Source organism: Manacus candei, unplaced genomic scaffold (genome assembly GCF_025592945.1).
Source record: "Manacus candei isolate 608988 ecotype Guabito, Panama unplaced genomic scaffold, ASM2559294v1 h1tg000020l, whole genome shotgun sequence".
Lineage (NCBI taxonomy): Eukaryota > Metazoa > Chordata > Aves > Passeriformes > Pipridae > Manacus > Manacus candei.
Genome location: NW_026138068.1, coordinates 3,785,244 through 3,802,791, shown reverse-complemented (window position 1 = coordinate 3,802,791; position 17,548 = coordinate 3,785,244). Strand labels below are relative to the sequence as shown.

The 17,548-nt window shown below is 44.8% G+C and overlaps 1 protein-coding gene across 15 annotated transcripts in view; it reads left to right on the top strand.

Moving 5' to 3' along the window:
* Positions 1-17,548, top strand: part of PITPNM2 (phosphatidylinositol transfer protein membrane associated 2) — a 129,347-nt gene that overhangs the window by 16,986 nt on the left and 94,813 nt on the right. For 2 of the 15 annotated variants that reach the window (XM_051785592.1, XM_051785599.1), the window contains exon 3: positions 11,947-12,053. The exons of 12 other annotated variants lie outside the window; for them this stretch is intronic. The gene's annotated coding sequence lies outside the window, so the exon portion shown is untranslated. Of the gene's footprint in view, positions 1-10,062; positions 10,489-11,946; positions 12,054-17,548 lie in introns of those variants that run through there. One more of the 15 variants, XM_051785600.1, reaches the window with a different exon arrangement.

Genomic DNA, 17,548 nt, shown 5'->3' with positions numbered 1-17,548 from the left:
AGAGCTTTCCCTCCTTGTGTTAGGTCACGAAATCCCCCTCGGGCCATTGTAGAGGGGAGTGTTTTTCTGGGAATTAGCGGTAACAGCAAAGAAGAAATGCAATCCTTAGCAGTGCTCAGGGTTTGCTTTGCCCCAAGGTTGAGGCTCCTCTCGTTTCACTTGCCTAGAGGATTTAACAGGGCTGATGAGGTGCCCAAATGGTCATTAATTTCCTGGGCAGGTGAGGGGAAACTGCCTCTGGAATAGTGTTCACAGCAAAATGAATCCAGGCTGTTTGCGTCAGCAGAGAGCCAGGAACGTCTGTGGATTGGCAGGTAGGGAATGTAGGGAGAAAAATGGGTTTTAAACCTTGTCAGGGAGTGCAGTGTTTGTGAAGACAAGAAGCTGAATAGCAGTGTTCAGGAAAATGCTGTAGGCACTGGGTAATATTCCCCTCTCTCCTGCCAGCAGCCCTCTGTTTTTCCAAACCTGGAGGCTTTGAATCCAAACTGCTGGATAGAGTTGAAATGTTGGGAGAAGGCTTCTCTGCAAGTTATACCTGGGAGTATTTTGGGTGGAATAACTTGAAAATCTAGGAAAGTGTCCTCAATCCCTGGGATGTGTGTGCGTATGCAAGCCCTAAATGCTGGTGATTCTGGAAGTTGTGGGACCTGGGCAAGGAGCTGGTGGGGGAAGCAGTGGGATGGGGAGATGGAGGATGCTGGTGCAGAGTGAGGAGGTACCTGCAGCTCTGCATCCTCCCTTCCACCTGTCCAAGGGCACTGTGCTCCCTTTTTGTGTTTCCACCGGTCCTGCAGCTGCAGAATCCTGGGTGGGATGAGGAATTTCTCTCTTTAAGAAGCAGAGGCTGATGTTGGGCAGGAGGATAATATGTAGGAGAGGAGAAAGTAAATGAGGTGGAATCACAGGGTGCCTTAGCCTGAGAAGATGTGAGGCAGGTGGGGACAGGGGACTTGTGCACTGGGGAGGTGATGTCCCCTCCAAGCAATTTGTACAAACATACAAGGAGTGTGTGGTGTCCTGTCAAAAGGAAGCACAGGTTTGCTTTGCAGTTGGGTCCTTCTAATGCCCTTCCAGGACTCCCTACCTTGCCTGCAGCACCTGTCTCTGCCTGTGCCATGCTGGGCTGTGATTTTCCACCCCTGGCTGTGTAATGTGATCAGCTTTTCTCCTTCCAGAGCCTTATGTCCTTTTATGTGGACACAAATTGGGGCTGAATCTTACTTTTCCTGCATCCTGTACTTACCAGGGGAGTTACTGTGGGATCCATGACATGAGAACTGAATGCAGAGAAATCTGTCCTCGTGTTGGATCCTTCATCAACTATATCACAGAACTCACTGTAAGGAGTTAGATCGAGGTGATAACACTCCAGAGAGCTGGGTGATGGCTGCTCTTGTACTGGCAAGGAGAGGAACCCTGTTTGGCAGCACAGTTGTGACATTCCCTCTCTGAGTGTGTAAAGGTGGTGGGTTAGTGTGGCACTTTTAACTGTGCCAGGCTGGGAGAAGAGGGAACTGCTGATAGGGAGAGGAAGGGGAATGGGATCTTTTAAAGGTTGCAGATAGTTCCAGGTAAACTGAGTTAGACCTGGCAGAGTAGGACATAAATATTTGAAAAGGTACAGAAGGATCCCTTTTCAAAAGAAGAGGTCTTTGTAGTCCCCCTGTATAGTCTGGCACTATGAAATTTTTAGTGGAACGTGGGTGAGTTTGTCTTTTGGTGGTTTTCCTCCTTTTACAGTAGGAACACCAGACATGAGGAACTGTTTGGACACACGTATTTAACTGGGAGGAAAGAACTGTGACGCTGGTGTGGTTGTAACCACAGACTAACTGACAGTTTCCTGCTGCAAGAAACTTTCTATAGATCTAAACCTCCTTCGTTTGTGTTTGTTTTTCTGTGCTGTTTAAATATCTGAGGAAGATTCCACTGCTTCGAGGCTTCTATTTTTTTGATCAAGTCTTTGTTTTAGTAATTTGGGAGGATGGTGGCGTGAAGAGGGATCATTACAGCACTAATACAAAATCAGGTGAAGTCCAGAAGGTTTTCCTATATTTTACAGTCTGGTTTAGTGTAAAAGTCAAGAAGTAACCCCATTAAATGTGTGTCAGACTGGTTTTGCAATTACATTTGCATGTACAAAGCTCAGTTTATTTCTGGGGAGAAAGGATGTAATCATGTGAACCTACTTGTTCAGGCTCAGATTCTTCATCCAATATTTTCATGGCATCATTAGTGGCTTCCAACTCTCCTGCCTCCTTCCCAGTCTTCTCCCCTGTGATGTGTTAAATATCACAGCTGCAAAAATGAGGGCACGTTTTTTCCCTGCTGTTCCCATTCCAGCTGGAAAACTTGGACAGATCCTTCCCTTGTGGTTTGTGATACTGTAAATAAAGGCTTGGGAGGTCACACGTTTTCCATCTCAAGTTATTTTGATTCCAGTGCTGGAATGGGAAGGGAGGAGAGGAATAAAAATAAAAACAAAAACAAAACCTCTGACTGTTGTGGCTTGTTGTGGGAAAAAGAGCTCATTAATGCAAAGGGAAAGCAGTTGGAAGAAAGGTCTTTGCAAGAAGGACTTAGTCTTTGACTGAAGCTGAGACTGGGATAATTAGGGTCAAAGATTTCAAAGGAATCTTCCATTAAGCTTTGAAATAAAAGTGATCTACAGAGGAAGGCCCTGAACACGAGGCTCCTGTGATCTGGTGCTGTTGCTGTGTAGCTTTGAAGGTGTACTGGCGTGACTCTGGAGGCATTTTGGTGAGTAATTTCACCTGGGTTCCTGTGAATATGGTTACTCATGGGCTGAAATGTCAGTTAAGTGGGCTTTTAAACGTGGAGCTGAGAAGTTGTGGTTGTAGGTCTCACTGGCTGTGATGCATTTTGTGGTTGGGTGACCCAGAGTCGCTGCTCACAGCCCTGGGGCAGCACCCCTTGGTCTGGGCACGGGGGTTGGAAAACATGTTTGTGCCATTTACCTCGAGTAAATGTGCAGTTCAGCCTTCTGAAAATCACCACAGGATCGTGGCTGTTACTGCTGCTGTTCACAGCTGGTGTCCTACATCTGCAGGCTTGGTCTCCTCAGCTGTGTCCCTTTTCATGTTGGTGTTTGAGGCTTTGAATAATCACAGAAAACGCTGTTTAGGCTTAACCTTATACACAATATTTTTCCTTTTGATATTTGTATAATCGTGTTTGGGATTTGCTAAGAAAGGAGCTCGGGACAAGGTCCACTGGGCTTCACTGCTGGGTGGTGGTGATGTGTGAGTGGGGTGAATATTGGCTTACAGGGGAGGAACTAACACGTACTGGCAACTGTGTCCCTCACTTTTGTTGCGTTCTGAAGAGACCTTTTCCTGGTAAAGATTTTTTTTTTGTTAGTTTTTTATCAAAACAGGATACAAAAAGTGAATATAATTTGTCACTGCAGAACTCGTGTTGTACCTTGACAGAAGTATTTCTTTTCCATAAACTGTTATAAATATAAATGTACAGCAGGAGCAAAAGAGAAACATTCCACATCTAGATACTAATCTCTGCACAGGGTAGTCTTTTGATTCAATAACTTTTCTTTTCTTCCTTGATCTTCTTTTGCATTTTTTTTCTTTAATGGGCACAGGACATATGGACATAAAAAATAATGGCCCAATTTCACCCCTGCTGTAGCTCATTGACGTCATTAAAGCTACAGCAGGGATGACTTGGCCCAGATTCTTTAAAAATAAGACCTGATGAACAACCCCTCATGGAAAAGCTCCGTGGAGAAGGTTGTCCTGAGCACAGCATAGAGCAGATGTGATGTGACTCACTGTGACATTCAGTAACATTCCCATTGGTGCCAATCCAGGGAAATGGAGGTGGGACCCTTCCTGGAGGGGAAAGAAGGCTGCAGATGTGCTGCAGATCTGCTTCTGTCGTGGCTTAATAGAGGGATGGAAAGGGGTGGTTACTGAGGTGAGAGGAGGGCACTTAAAGCAGAGGCAGATCTGGGTGGAGACCTCACTCGCTTGGAAGTTGTCAGAGGTGTCTCTACCTGAGGGCTGGGATTGCATGTGGGAGCCAAAAGATGGGAACTGTGGTAGAAAGGATCCATGGAAAAACTTGGTTTGAGTAGATTTTCAGGAAGATGGTTTGGGTCTGGTTTGTATTTTTGTACTTTTTCCTTGCTGCTGCTGCCCAGAGGTTTTCTGTGACATCCAAGTGTTGCCACACAAGGATCTGCCATCTGAACATGGCAGCTCTCCCTTCCCTGGCATAAAGGGGCACTCCAAGGTTCAGTATCCTGAGGTAGGTCTGAGGTGCAGCTGCTTCTACAGGGCATATTTCCCTCCTTACGACTGTGGAATAGAAATTCCAGGTAATGGAGGTGAAAGAGGGCAATGCAGATCATGGGTGAAAATAGTAGATTTGACCTTTACTTAAATGCTCATTCTGAATTAAGCTGAAAAATGCACTTTCAGATCTGAACACACTGGAAACGGAGACAAATGTGAAAGGTTCTCAAGAGCTGTTGACTGCTTTCCATTTACTAAAATAGTAGTAGCGATTCATGGATGGTGGCTCTGAAAATCTTTACACCAACATACAAAGCGAGTGTTTTGCTCACTGTTATTTATAACTGCAGGAAGAAACACCCTTTACAGAGCAGTCAAAGCCCCAAAGCTGCATCTGAGGTGTGTGAATGCTTGATCCCTGTTTGTACAGCCAATATTTGTTGCCTGGGGTAGCTTTAATTTAACCGAGTTCTTGGTGGTGATAACTGTATCTGGCCAAGACAGGTTCTCTTGCAGTGAGTCCAAGAAATCAGATAGTTCTTTTTCTGATGCCAGACTCTTCTGGTCCACTGAGTATAACTGCAAGAACACATAGTTCCCAAGGAGGAAAATGCTTACTGTGTTTTTGGTGACAGCTGAAGCTGTCTTGGGGGAGGGCAAGATGGAGCCAATACCAATCCTGTCTGTTGCTGAGAGCGTGTTCGTTTTAAGGGAATTTAAGTTGGAAAGTTTTTTGCTGTGGAAAGCCAGAACAGTGTCAAAGTGACATTGCCTAGTATAAATAGTGAAGGGAGAATTAAATCTTTAAAATATATTCAGTCATTTGATTAGTCATCCAAAACTCTACTGGTGAGACAGGGAAAGAAATCTGGGCTTAACCTGATAAACGTCCTTCTAACGGTGGAAAAAGTCATAAAACCCAAAAATTCATGATATCCAGAGAGACCATGCAGCAGCTGGCAGCAGACTTCCAAGGAAGAGTATTAATCCGAGAGGAAGTGGGGGGAAAAGGTAACCAAAAACTGCAGCCTTAAGGGCTTTTGGAAGCAAAAGGTATTTGATGTAATGCAGATAAGGACAATTATCTTCTTTTATTGCACAGAACACGCCCTTGTCTGATGAAACTGTCCTGCTTTGAGGTTCTCTTTCCTCGTATTGTCTTCCTTCATCCCGTTCAAGCCCCCCTGTGTCAGTGTGGTGGACCTATTTAAGATCTAATTCTACTTCCACTGAGGCCAAAAGCAAAACTTTATAGGTGTGAAGAGAACCTGCCCTAGAACTACAGATGAACCCCCACCAGACTGATGAACAGCATATTTATGCCAGATCCAATAAATGCATGATGATTGGAGAGAAGGGTTGAAGAGAAGATTCCATCTAAGAGAATGTAAGAAAATTTTAAATTGCATGTCTTTGACTGACCAGTAGCAGTTAATTTTCCAGAGCCAAGGCTACATTGTCATGGATCTTAGCAGACTACAAGAATGATTAATTTCTGGGGTATATAGAGATCCTTCTTTATAATCAGAAGTGTGTCTTGTGGTTGAAAAAACAATTTTTCAGCAGGGTGGAAAATTGTAAATAGGCAGCAGCACAGGGTTATGGATGTACTGCCACAGCACACACATCCCTGGAAATCAAATCCAGCTTCCTTTCCACAGGCTGAGCAAGCAGCACTTGGGCAGTGCTGGGAAATGATGTGCTACAGCCAAGTTTTGGTTCGTGTCCTCTGGAACAGCAGCACGTGGGTGTCGCGTTGCACAGTCCCCAGGGTGTGGGGGTTATCAGGGAGATAACCCAGGCTCAGCCCCAGCACTCAGAGGGTGTTTCTGGGACCACTGCTGATGCATCCCAGCTTTACAGCCTCGAGTGGAAACTCCAAAAAAATCCCAGTTCTCACTGAGCAACATGTTCTGCAGTCCAGGTGTGTGTTAGTCCCTGTGCACAGAGTGGATTCACCAGTGGATATATTGACAGACTCTTGTGGATCCATTTTGTTTATGAAGAATTATGAGTTGAAATCAATATGCAGATCAGGAGTGCTCTGAGTATCTAAAGAAAATCCTTCCACTGTGTGTTCCTGCACCATGTCAGCAGGAAGGAAAAAAGAAAGAGAGAGTGATGGAAATACCATCTGTATTTATTCAGATTAAAAAGCAATGTGGGGATGGAGCCCTAGAGAACAAGGGAACTGTTCAGTGCTGAAGGAGAACTTTCAATTTATTTGATGGGAAATTTTAATCTCTTCTGGATGATTTAACTGTTAAGCTCTAGAGCAACAGACTCACTGCAGCTCATCACCTGCTGAGTGCTGGAGTTCCAGTGGGTGCTCTCGAGTCCTGTAGAGGTCTCTAAGGTTGAGCTGCTTCTTCAGAGCTCACAGAGTAGCAAGGAATGAGGAAATGGGAACTTTGAAACAGCACTACTTGTGTTTATAAAAGAACTAAGGAAATAACCTTGAAATTAATTTGAGCTTGATCAGTGGCTCTGGTTTGTCCACTAACTCTTCTGTACATAGCTAGAACACAAGCAGCCAATAAAAGTTCCTTTTAGTTTCTTACTATTTTGAGGTTTATTTTGATGGATTATGTTTCTAGGTAACTGTTGAAGGTTATTTCTGGGAAATGCTGCCAGAATGTTTATTAACATGTGACTAGACCCAGGTAGAGTCCCTTTAGAAAGTGTGGCTGTGCTGTACACCCTCAGTGAGGGACAGTGACTGTGCTCAAGGGTGAGTCCTCCCAGTTCCCTGCCCATGCTGGGCCTGGAAATAACTCTGTCAGTAGTAGAAATGTCACAGCAGGAACGACTCTCTGGATGTGCCCAATTCCATATATCTAAATGAGCTGTGATCCTGGATTTAAAGTGCTGTTTCATAGCTAAGCGTCACATGAATTAGATTATTGTTGGGGAAAAAAAATAGAGGGGTGCCGATATAAATACTTCTGTGGGAAGTTTAGAGAGCATTAGCAGGTCTTTTTACATTTATGAACAGCAGTGGTCAAAGCAGAATCCTGCAAGAGATGCTTTCCACATCATAGGAACTCCAGTCATTAAAAAAGTATGTATCGGATTAAGAAGCGTAGGGTTATTTTAATTTGCCTTTGAGTCTTCAGATGTCAGTGTAAGCTTTAATCAGCAGCTGTGCCAGTGAGGAACTACCACATGAAATGGAAACAGAGGATATGGACAGAGATGCTCCTGTCTGAGTGATTTAGGGGCTCCCCAGCACCCCAGGAGGTTACTGCCCCACAGGTGTTCACCTCTCGAGCACTCTTGTCCCTTTTGTAGCTGTGTCAGCAGCAGACAAGGGTGGTGTCCCTGTGGTTTATGGAGCTGGATGGTGCTGGTGGGTGCCCAAGAGCATCCTCCCAGAGTGGGAGACCCCTGCAGCACTTGAGCAGAGACAGTACAAGTCTTGTGATAGAAACAGCTGGCACCTGACTGCCTCTGGGGCTTTAAAATGCTATTTCCTTTCCCTTCTGGGAGTTTCCTCTGCATATGAAACAAACTCCTTGAGCTCTTTGTCTCGTTTCTCATCACCCTTTTGGTCTGTGTTCCACATTGCTTTGAGGACCCTGCTGTGTTCCCTGGGGCTCAGAGGGAGGTACAGCAATGACAAATGTTAACAGCTCAAATTTGTGTTTCCATGTGTGCTTAATATGCAAAACATCACCTGTGTTGTGTCAGAGGCAGTGATGAGCAGTTCTCTCCCTCCCTGTGTTCTGAGATGCTCAGTTTTGGCCTGGTACCAGTGATTTCTGTCCTGAGGAGCCAGAAGCAGCGGGGCAGGGAGGGTGTCCCTTCTCAAGGTCGTGGTGAGTCCAGCACTGCTGAACTTCCGAAGACCTGGAGGGAAGGGACTTGGCTGAGGGGATTTCTTAATGCTCATGGCTGGGCAGATGGCTGTTTTCTGCAGGTCTCGTGGTCAGGGACAAAGGCGTATTCCCTGGACAGGATGGCAGGAAGTTCAGGAGGTGGGACGGCAGGAAGCAGTTTTGTGATCCCGAGCTACTGCTGGTGGAAGAGCTGCCCTTGCTTTTAAATCTGCTCTGCCACTGCATGGGTGAGGTCTGTGTTGAATTTCATGGGGTGTTCAGGGCAGTACCTGCTGTCTCTCTAGAGAGCTGTACTTACTCCTGTTGTTATCAGCGTGGCTGTTCACTAGTGATAAAGGACAAACAGAAGAGGACCAGGATACTCATACTTGGGAACTGGGTAAACTTATATTTGGGGTTGTCTCCTGTAGCAGAGAGTCAAGGCAGTTATGGTCTCTCTTGAAGGCCTAAAATGTGCTTTTATTGACTCCTTGGGCTCTGTGAAATCATGATGTGAGAATGTAGCAAAACCACTGGGAAAGCTTCCTTTCCCCACATTTTAGCACTGACTTAATAGCTGCCTCTTATGAATTGAAATAGCTCCCTATGCCATTCCCTTTCTTTTAAATATAAGCTAGTCTGTATTACTAATAAATATGTTAACTTAATAATACAGTTGCTTTAAATCAAGTGGCTCCAGTGTTGCCAACTCTGGTAGCTCAAGGAGATATTCTGCCCAGCAGAGACACGGTGATGTGCTGGTGTTGCATCTTCTGTGTCGTGACCACCTGACATTTCAGAAATGCAGGATTTGGTAACTCACCTTACACTACCCGCTGACAACCTTTCATCATTCTGCCTGCTGTGGGAATTTAAGAGAAAGTGTCAATTCTCCATCTCCTTTCACACGTCATCGTACACACCCTGACTGTTCCACTCACCAGCTTCCCTTGCCTGTGGAATCTGCCTCTTTCCCTTAGCAAAGCCTGGCATGGAAGTGGAGCTTGGGGCACTGCTGCCCCCTGGGTTTGCTGAGGTGTCACCTGGGCTGTTCCCAACTCACCCCTGAGCTCTCAGGTGCTGCTTCCTGACCTAAAAACAGATAAGAAGTTCTGGGCAGGGGCTGAGCTCCATCAGGCTGCACTTTCAGGGGTTAAGCTGATTGCAGATCTCTCATAAATAAATCTCTCTGTATAAATAAATAGTTACATTATTACATTTCATGGAAGCTGTCAGAAAGAAAAATTTCCCGACTGAGCCGTTTGTGCAGCCTCTGCTGGCTTTCAGAGATTGGTGTCGTTAATTGAATTTTGGCTTTTCCATTACGATGGAGCGTGTGCTTTTTGCTCGATGCACTTGAAAGAGTGTGAAGAGACAGAATATTCAGAGCTACTTGCGTGGCTTCTGTGGCTGTCGGAGACTGTGCAGCCGTTCCATGGAACTGCCTTATCCTTGGGTCTTTGGGAGTGTGAGGGTTTCCCCACTGGAGCCCATGCTGTGGTTGTTGGTTGGCTGTAGAGACCTGGCTGTTCGTGTGCTGCTGACTCATTCTTCCTGCAAAATTTCTCTTAAAAACCCCAAAACCTGTCCGTATATTACAAGTAGCCAGATTCTTCTTTCTGCAGGGAGTGATCCTTGCTGGAAATCGATCTTGCCTAATCCAAAGCATAGCAAATGTAATAATTAAGTTCTGTTTAATTTCCGTACTCATTTGGTGGGGAGACAATAGCTTGTTCTTAGAAACTGGGCTTTGTCTTTTGAAAATACTCTTACCAGTGTTACATAAACACCATATTGCAGCCCACCCTTATTAGCCACTGATTAGAGGGTCCTTTGTGAAGTGTTGTCTGTTTCTGACATAAATTAATTAACATGGGACCAGTAAAATTCCTATGGAAACAGAACAGGATAAAACGAGATAAATGTGTGTTCTGGGCTATGAAAGTGATCACAAAACTCATTTCTTAATGGGACCACTAGAAGAACAAACAAATCTACAGAGATGTGGTTGTAAGCCTCAGCTAGAAATGTGTCTTTGTGGATATAATTAAACTTTAGTTAATAACATATTGTCCTCAGTCTTGGCAAAGAACTGCATTTGGGCTGTGGCTACACGTCCAAAGCATTTTTACCAGATTAACTTCGTGGTCTGGAGCTTTCAGAGCACTGGCAGCTCTTGGGTTGCTGCTTTGCATCTCAGCTCGTTCCTCGCACGGCTCCAAGAGCACATGAACCTTTTCCTACAGAAATGGGTGATTTTCCCTGTCCCTGACCTGCTCTAGAGGAGGCAGTGGGTGAGCTGGAGTGAGTGTTCACCAGCAGTGCGTGAGGAAGGGTGAAGGGTGTGAAGGTGATGCTTCATGATTCACTTTTTGCATTGCAAATCCCGTTCCGTAAGTAACCCTCTCCCGTTAAATGATTTATTATTTCTCAGAGCTTTTCTTCACCCTGGAAAAAAACAAAAGATGATCAGTGTGTTCGAAAGCTCTGTGCTGAGTGTTATATGATTAAGTTGTAATTTTGAAGTGACGCATTTGGGCATATAATTCTCAAGACCATCTTTGCTTTTCAGGGGTCATAAATACTGGTTCCAGTTGTAATGAAGTGCTGTTCTACTTACTATGTTCCTATCATTGTGTGTGTGTCTTTTGTTTAAATTATTAAATCACAGTGGCAATGACCATAATAATGTGGTTGTTTTATGTCTTGGAACAGGGGAAAATAATTTTATTTAGTTGGGATAATGTAATTGTAACATGCCTCTGGGTTTGAGTTGAAGGGGGAGGTGGTGCAGGTGGCTGGCAAGACAGTGCTGTTCTCTTGGTGATTTTCTGCAGCAAATTCCACAGCCGTGGAGTGGCAGCATATTTGTTTTTAATGGAACAATTTGTGAGCAAACACTGGGATGTTTATGATGACAAGGAAAGCACTAGAAAAGTAGAGGCTATAAAATCCCACTCGTTAAGGGCAGCAGCACAGGGAATTGGCTCAGTCAGGTGCATCTCGGGGGAGGAGGTGTGGAGCTGAGATCTGGCCCAAGCCATTATCGGCAAAACACTGGAGTTCTTTGCACCTCTGAAGGGCCATGTGTAGGGTAGGCAGCTGTCTGCCTGGGTGGTTTTGCAAGGCAAAGTGCCAGGGAAGGACTCAGAGATCCTCTGATGCAAACTGCTTTGCAGATAAAGTCTTTATTTCCCCTTTTGAAGGGAAAAGATGCGTGATGGTTTCTTGAATCAGGATGACTGCACCAATTCAGATCTAATTTGATAAATGAAGTATAAAGGCCCAGTGAATGACCTTCTGTAAAATACAAGAGTGCCTGAACCATTTGTGCTTTAAATCTTGCTTCACATCTCTGTATTTCCTGCTCATGCTGTTCATTAGTCTCCTGTGCCTTGTTGTTTTGGGGCTGATAATGGATAGCTGAGTGGTGCATGCTGAAAAGAAAGCTCCTGTATAAGTAACCTGCTTTTCTTGGCGTAAATACCTTGTGGATATGGGACACAAACTCTTCTGTTTCCCCCTCTTTTGCATTTGTAGCTGGGCCCTGACGTGTCCTAGTGCTTCTTAGGTATCCCCCGAAATCCAGTTTATTGAAGCATCCCTTCCTCCCAATGAAACCTTACCCTGCTGTGGCTGCAGCACAGACTGTGGTTTCTTTCCAAATGAATCATGAGGGTTTTACAAGCTGTAAAACTTCTCTGGAGAGCTTAAGGGTGTGACCAGCTTACAAGCGTGGGTGAACTTTTTTTTTTCTCCTTTTCTGCTTTGGGGCTGAATATATCCTGACTATATCCTGAATATCTGCTTGATACTTTTGATTGCCAGCAGGATTTGCTTTTCCCTTTCAGATGGGGTGCAACACTATCCCAGGCTCTTGTGGCTGCCCATGAAGCTTTCCTGGGAACTGGATGTAGGGAGCGATGAAACTTTATTAGTGTTGATTCCTCCGCTCAAGGTAAACTTTTTATGAGCAATGAGTTTATGTATTTGGAGGACAAAATTGCTCATTCCTCTAGCTGGGCTTTGCTTAAGAAAAATGTGTCTTTTTGCCACCCTGTTCCCTGTGGAGGCTGATTTGACCAGTCCAGCTTAGTCCAAGCCACTTCTCTCCAGTTCCGTTTGTTCTTCTGGTGTTCCCTATTAGGGAGTGTGGTGCAAGAGCCCTGCAAAGGGGACAGTGGGTGGGCAGAGCTTGTTCCCTTGGGCTCATCCCTGTGCCTGGGGGCTCTGCTGGCAGTGGGGTCACAGCTGGGAGGCTTTGCTTGCTGGCAGTGCAGTGCTGAGCTCTCAGATGTGCTGTCCTGCTCTGTCCCTACCTGGGCTTGGAATGCGTAGGCAGTCCTGGAGGGAGCTGGCACATCCTCTCTTATCTCTGGCATGTATGCTGGGCTGGGAAAGTCTGGAAATCAAGGGTGTTTGCAGTAGTTTGGAGCTCTGGGTTGGAGCACTCCTTGCACAGTGTCCTCTGTGGCTCCTCCTGGGTCTCAGCAGCTGGTTCTGCAGCTGGAAAGGGAGTTGGCTGCTCCAAAGAGAGATTTTCTCCAGAGCAGGGCCCTGGCTAACAAATCTGGAGCTGGCAGTGACATGGATCTGGCAGAGGACAAACCAAGCAGGTAGGAACTGTTAGGAGCTCTGGGAAATTAGAGGGGAAGTTTTCTTTTTTTCATTTTTCAGGCATATGCCAAGAGTGGGTGGTTCAGAAAGGGAATACCTGGCACAGTGTGATGGCAACATACTCAGCTGCCCTGTCAGGATGCTTTTGCCAGGAACCTTTGGACCTATTTTTCTTGGTGTAAATAAAATCAAATAAATAAAATACCTGTTACTATAAATAAAACTGAATGAGAATGATTACCTTGAGTTTTTGGATGCACCTCACATGGTCAGCATTTGTTCCATTCTCCCTCTGCAAGCAATTAGTGGAGAAAGAGGGAACCATCCATGGGCACAGGCATCAGCCAGGCAGCAATGAAGGCTCATAATAACTTTCTCCTATGATAAAAAAAGATATTTTTATAGTCTGAATTTTTTATTTTACTTTCCCCCTGGTGGGAGAGAATTACTGGTGATGGTAGTTGGTAGACCAGCTCCTGTTGGGAAGCACTGAATGGAGGAAGGATTTATTGAAGGAAATGTGTGGCAAATTCCTTTATGATGCACTTTTTTTTCCCCCCTTTATTTAAAGAGGTTGTTTATAACTAAGAGACCATTAGTGCCCAGGAGGTAATTTTGTTGTAGCAGTACCTTATTGAATGAAAGCTTGGGAATCTGATCTGTTTCTGGATGGAAGCCTTGGGAACAGCTCCTGCATAATACTGTACCTAAGCTTTTTTTGCCTTTCTCCTTTTTTCTACTTTAAATTGAGGTTGGTGCAGTTCCTTCCCATGTAGTTTAAGGAACAGCTTTGTGAAGAACATGTCAGCATTTGAATTATGCTTTTCATTTCCCGTAGCCAATTCCCATCCTCTCCTTTCTCCCCCAGGGTTTCTAGAAGGTTTCTTGACAAATCTTCCCCCTCACCCCCTGCAACCCAGAGACAAAAGCCCAGGAGCTCCTTTATGTGCTGCCTGGCTGCTTTGCCTCACTCTCTGATGCTGTTAGAGAAATTCTGGGACTTTTGTAAAGGATACTAAAATTGGGGGGTGGCAGAACTGTGCTCTAGAGAATCTTGCTCAGGTTACTGCCCCCAGCTCTGCCTGTATTAAGGAGCAGTCAGAACTCATCAGTGTGAAACCTTCCCCACCAAGGGAGTAAACAACACGGATTAACTGGTAAGGGATGCTGAGCACTCTGCATCCTTTATGGGAAGTGGGATTTGTTACTTCTGGCTTGAATACTGACCTCATACTAATCCTATATTTAAACAACCTGCCAGATTTTCCCCGTGGCAGCAGTTAAGAGATAGGAGGGAGAAGTGTGTGGCAAAGATTGCGGCTCATTGCAGGAGCAGAGTACCTGTTTGGTTTAAAATAATCTTCCATGTGATCAAAAGAAAGGGGAATGTGTTCCTAATTATCTCTCCTGTAAGATCTTTTGAGCTGTTGCTGCAGAATGTCTAATGCCAAAGCTTCTTTCAGCGATAAAAATGGTGAGGGAAGGTCATGTGTATTTTACATCTTCCCTCTTTTCCCCTCTCTCCAGTTAAAGCACATTTGGGCTGGAGTGCACTGAGCTACCCAGGTGCAGAGGATATTACAGATTTCCATATTGCAAGCCCTAATTTTAGCTGCACTCTGCAGGGTTCATGCCAATACTCACCCCCTTGCATTTGCACTTTGGGTAGCACTCATTACACAGTGTGAGCTTCGCTCATGTGCCGCTCCTCCTGCGGCTCCGCTGGCAGGGGATTTGTATTCCTGCAGGAAAATAGTGGGGTTTGCGTGGGGAAGGGGCTGGGAGGAGGAGGAGGATGCTGTACTGGGCTTGTTGCAGCCTGTTGGAGGCAGTTGGATGGGAGGAAGGGGGAGAGAGCTCTGTAATTCCCTTCTGCTCTTCAGTGAAGTGGAGGAATGGCTCGGCGTTGCCTGTTGTGCACCTTCGCTGTGAAAGGACTCCGAGTCCAATTTGTCCAGGGAGAGACTTGACGTGAATCCAAATGTGCTTGACAATAGTCTCTCTGCTGTCAAAACCTCTCCTCCTTCCGTGATAAAAACAAAGCTCCAAGAAGCATTCCTCTCCTTCCTTCCTGTGGCTCTTAAGAAGGACTCTGCATCCCGGAGTTGCTCTGGGGAGGAAGTTTTTTACTGGATTCGAAGCACTTACCCATTTTCCATTAAAAAATTTGACAGAGCAGCGCGTTCAAAGCAAGATAGCCACAGAGAATTTGGATTTATGCTTTCTTTAATTGGCCCACATAAGATTTTATTTACTGAGAGTGTCCAAAGGGAGCTGTCGAAACATTGCAGAAAGAGTGAATGTGTCCATTGTGGTAATGTGCTTTTGATAAATGCATTATGGCATAGTTATGAAGTCAGGAAGAAGCCTTAATTACTGTTATGAAGCCATTAGAGTCTAAAGCAGCAATTTGTGCTCTTGTTGCAATTGTGTTTTATATTTCTTCACTGAAGACTTCGGCACCGAAAAGTACTTGTTTTAGGAGATAATTTATGCCTTTTATTTCCTTTGCCTTTTTAAAATGGTGCAGCAGTGACTGTGATAGCAGTGAGCTCCATGGATTCACATAAATAAAAACCCCCACAACCTTTACATGGAGCACCTTCTGGGAATTCGTACAGGGAAGTGATGCCATATGACCTGCTGATGGTTTTCTCCTGCTAGCCATACCCAGATGGCAGAAAAAAATACTCAACTTGATTCTCCCATTGTAAGGAAAAAAACAAAAGAGGGAGAGAGGGTGTGATTGGTCTCCAGGAATCTTGTGTAAATCTTCCTCTGGGGCTAGGGAAGGAGAAAAGCTGGTCTTGGAAACTTTTTATTAATGAAAATTGCTTTGGGAGATCAGTCAGTGTTATAATAACCTACAGATGGGGTCAACAAATCGTCTGTCCCTGGAAGCCTTTGCTTTCCACATCAGCTGCTCCTCAGCACAGCAAGAGCCTGAGCTGTCTCACTCGAGCCCCTCCTGACAGCCACAAAAAGCAAATTATTTGGAACTGGCTGGTCTTCTACCAAAAATGTGTGCAAAGAGTTTTGTTTTCAGGTGTTTGTTATCTTTTTATCTTTTAAGTTATTCAGAGAAAGGCTGTTTAATGCTCACTTACCTGTTTTTAGTGCTTTGTAGATGTTCATTGACTCGGGTAGCACATTATTTATAGCAGATGTTAATTTAAAAGCCTGAACTTTGTTACCCTTCAGCATATAAACATCTTAATTTCAAAACCAAAAGTGACAAACGGAGTTGTAAATCAAAGGTTAACAGGCATAGTTACACGAAGGCATTGTTTGCTCAGTTGTTAAACTGATTCTGTGCTGCTTTCTTAAATGGAATATTTCTTTAGTGACAGGAAGGTTAAGTACAAGTTGTACTGTTATGAGAAAGGAGGAATTAACATTATTTAGTGTTTTTCCAAAGCTGATTGCTTAAAATAATCACAGGTGCAACACGGTAGCACTGATCCTGTTTACAGCAGCTCTGGAAGCAGCTGTGGCTGCCTCTGGCCACCTCAGAGGGCTCCAAACTGCCCCTCATTGGCCTCAGTTTGGGCTCTGACTCTTGGCTGGCAACAGGTTGCCCAGAGAAGCTGTGGCTGCCTCCTCCCTGGAAGTGTCCAAGGCCAGGCTGGACGGGGCTTGGAGCAAACTGGGCTAGTGGAAGGTGTCCATGGCAGTGGATTGGAACTGGATGGTCTTTAAGGTCCCCTCCAAACCAAACCATTCAGTGATTCTAGAGGGCAGTGTGGCTTGTTGTTCATAAGCTTTTGGCAAAGAAAACACCTTTTGAAAGAGCCCTTCTCAAGAATGGGGATATATATCCTCAGTGCACCAAATGGCGGCCTCTACGTCCGGCGTTTTGGGGTGTCTGAGTCATGTTCTTCATGCCCAGTTTGGGTTTGAGCCTCTTCAGTTGCCACTCACAAAGATAACTAGAGATGTCTGTTCAATATGTTGGAGCAGCTTTTTCCCTTTGCAAATGTGTGTTTATCTTTGCTGTCTAGTGTGGTCTGTGAGGGCTGTGCTCTTGGGCTGTTTTTCTGGTTTGAGTAATTTTTAAAAAAAAAAAAGGCAAAACCCTCACAGACTACGCCCCCCCCAGCTGCCTCCATCCCCAACACTTAACTATTCCAAGGCTGTGTGTTTTTTTTTCTCTGTGTGCTTTCAGCATACTGAGCTGGGGAAGGTGATGATGATAAATATTACTGCCTTGTTTCCCAAAGCTGTTTGGTAAGATCTCTCACTGCAGCATCTGAAGTATTACTGGAAATAGTCAGAACTGTTATAACAACATCTCTGGCGTAATTCTTCTTTTCCAAAAGTCTTTCCCTTCCCTTTATTTCTGGGTAGAAGACACTAATTAGGGAGAATCAGGTGTCAGCAAATGTTCCAGGCTCCTGAATCAGAGCGAGCACTGAGACATTCCCCTTCCCTTCAGATGGCAGCATTAATTCTCAGGGTGCACTGGTAGTGCTGCTGCACTTGTCATCGTGTTTGTGTATTTCCAAACTTAAAATGCTTCCAGTGATGATGTTTGCCCTGATTGACTGTCGTTAGAGGCTTTGGTGCTCTGAAATTTGGGTTGAGTTCTTGAAGTCTGACATGCGGCATAAAAATTCTCGGAGTGCTACGTCTCTGTGGAGTGACAACACTTGAGATTAAACCTAAGCATTACTACTCCCAAGGAGATAGACTGAGTATTTTTTTCCTCTCCAGAGTGCTCTACACTGAATAGCTCTACAATTAAAATTGATATATCTTCACTTGCTTAATCTAATAGCTATTATTTCCTCTTTGTTTCAAATTTGAGTAGTTTGGGCCAGTTCATGCTCCAGAGAT